The following is a 3,015-nucleotide window of genomic DNA, read 5'->3' as shown; positions in this document are numbered from 1 at the left end:
TAACCACATTCCCAGCTGTAATTCCTGCTAATAACATCAACAACAACAACAATGCTACAAAGTAATGAAATTCATTATTTCAAAAATTTTCATTGTTTGTTTGTGTTTATGGGATGCAATTGTGTTATGTAATTGATTATTGTGATATAAATGCTTATTTCTTTTTGTCACTTTCAGGGAGAACTTTTTGGTGGAAGAGGAAGAGGAGGAATTAAAGAAGGAAAACAAGGAGAAGGAGAAAGAAGATACAGGGAAGGAGAGTACTATCCACGAAGAGGAGGAAAACCGAGCGCTACCCCCACCTGGTGAGTAATGAGTAAAGGAATATTGTTGATAAGTGATTCTGGGGTTTTAGAGGTTTGCATTTTTTTGGATTCTAGGGTATGAGATGTTCAGTTTTCTGTTGGATATTTATGATATTTGATGCATAGATTTTAAAACAGTGATACATGTTAAATATTAAGATGATAATGAAACCTTATATTGACGGTGGTATTAGAAGTACGAGGAAATTCAGGATTTATGATTGTGAATCATGATTTCAGTACCCTTTCCAGGAGGGACTTGGGAAAAAAAATTAAATGAATAAAGGGATATTTGATGTTTTTTTATAATGAGTTATTGAGATTGGTTCTTATATATCTTGATATAAGGCCTAAGGTTTACTGTGGATTCTTGATCAATTTTGGGAACATTGATTTTTAGTCTGAACATTCAGATGGGAAGAATCAGTTTAACATCGTTTTGATATAGCAAGTGTCAATTGCCTTGATAATTTGAATTAGAGATGCGACATTTTTCTTTTAATTTAAAGTAAGTGTACAATGTTTATTTTCATTGCAGCTGTGGTTGTAAAGAAAGAAAAGGAGTTAGTGACAAGATCCAGCAGTGGCAGTAGTTCACTAAATGGTGGAGACAGAAGGGAAACCAACAGCCAAGAAAAAGAGAAAGTAGAAGAGTTGGTGTCAACCCCACCTGTTCCACCACCACGGAGCTTTTTACCTCAAACCAGACATCATAGCTAAAACTGGACTGTTAGTGGTGGAAATGTAAATGGGAGTGGGATGGTCATCACAGTGGAGAAGGGGGGAGTAAAATAGATATCCATGTTACTGTTACTGTCCCCGTTTCTCCTGGCACTCTAGCAGACCTTAAAAGCAGCGGGCCTGTCCCGAGCTTCCCAAAACTCTTACACTGGGGCCAGTACTTATTCACTCCCCCCAGAGATGATTCCAGGTCACATGGCAGGAACGAATTCCAAACCTCCTCTTTAGGTAGACACTGTAACCTACAGACCCCCCCTCCCCGTCGCACCCCGCAAGTTTTGTGGAGACCCCGCAGAGGTCATAGGTGGGGTAGACACTCAGTCTTGCTGCAGAACGTTCACTTATTGTTACGATCACGTAGTAATATGTAAATATAGACTTGATTCACACAATTTTCGAGTAATACTGTGCATACAAAAGTTTGCCGCCCATTTACAACATACTGAAATATCACTATTCAGCTCCCTAACTTTACAACGTGCAGTACAGCTATTACACGAAAGCATATGTCTCTGACGATAACCAGCGTTTGAGAATAATCCGAATAAGTTCGAGAAATAAATAAATTGTGGCTAAGAGGAAACCCGTATTTTGCGCCAAATGGATCTTAACTTTTGAATCCCACCCCGATACTTTAACTTCCACTTTCTTCACTTTGCCTTCTAATGAGAATGATATATTCACCATTAATTGACCAGTGATATATTCCTACGTACCCTGACATAACATCTACGTCCATTATCCAACCACGGTGACGCCACGAGGTAAAAACAGAAAATTTGTTCCTCTCGCTGGTCGACCAATTTCGGCGCCGAGTTTGTTGACATCCATCAGCTGGGCGGCGGGAGGATCCTCGTCTCATTGTTCGCTTATTTTACCTGCTCTGTTCGCTTGGAATATTTTTTTGCACATACCAATCAGTCGCTCTGCATTCAAATACAATCATGCACACTTTTTTAGGTCATCGAATTGAAACTAACCTTTTTTGTTGAGAAAATTCATCTCCAGGACGTGAGATCTCTGCTTTCATTTTTGGCGGTGTCTCTTCTGGTGTTTTTGGAGGCGACCAATCAGGTAGAAGATGACAAGTAGGGACGGCCAATCAGAGGCTCGCTGACAAGCAGAACCGACCAATCGTGACCCAGCTGATCCGCGCGGGAATTTTAATTTTTAAATCTTATAGCGATATTCTTTGTAAAATTAATTAGACAGTCACCATTTACGAAAATACATATAGTTTTCACTATTTCATTGTTCAGTCACAAGACGATTTTCTTCCATAAATCATTTCTACCTTTGAACCATCACTCTTTTTTTCCTCTGCCTCAAGGCCGCGTGTTCCAACTGCAATATATCAATTCGTTAGCCCGGGATTTGAATTAAATCGCCAATGTCACGTGAGCATAACCCGCGCCATTCGTCTATCAGAGAACGAATGATTCTAATTGCACGTGCAAACACCCCGCTGCCAAGAATGAGACTGCACAAGCTTGGGAAAACGGCATGGAAACTTCTGCTGCCCTCGTCCCTAAATGCCACTTATTTCCCGAGGCTGAGCAGGGTAAATCACCTCACTCAAAGACTCAGAGCCATTGAAAACAAGGTATACCATACATCAAAAACAACATTGATCTTGCTTTATAGTTTTGATAAACATATACCAACAAATAATATCGTTTGCTTAAAAAAGAAGACACGACAGTAGCTAGGAAATTCAAATTTTCGGCCAATACATCTTAAAAAGTTAAAAAGAAAATCCTTGTGGCAACACCTGCTTCGTAACTGACCGCGAAGAGGGAAAATGTTTGGGGGCTGTGGGACTGCATTACCGCTTTTATCTATGCTTATTTTCGTTAAATATTATGTCAGGCAATTTCCTATACAAAGGAGAACAACACGTTTTATACAATGAATGTTTTATCTTATTCCTTTTATTTTTTATTTACTGAAATGTATTTCACCTATACGG

This window comes from Penaeus vannamei, chromosome 26 (assembly GCF_042767895.1).
Source record: "Penaeus vannamei isolate JL-2024 chromosome 26, ASM4276789v1, whole genome shotgun sequence".
NCBI classification, from domain to species: Eukaryota; Metazoa; Arthropoda; class Malacostraca; order Decapoda; family Penaeidae; genus Penaeus; species Penaeus vannamei.
This window is presented reverse-complemented; position numbering follows the sequence as displayed.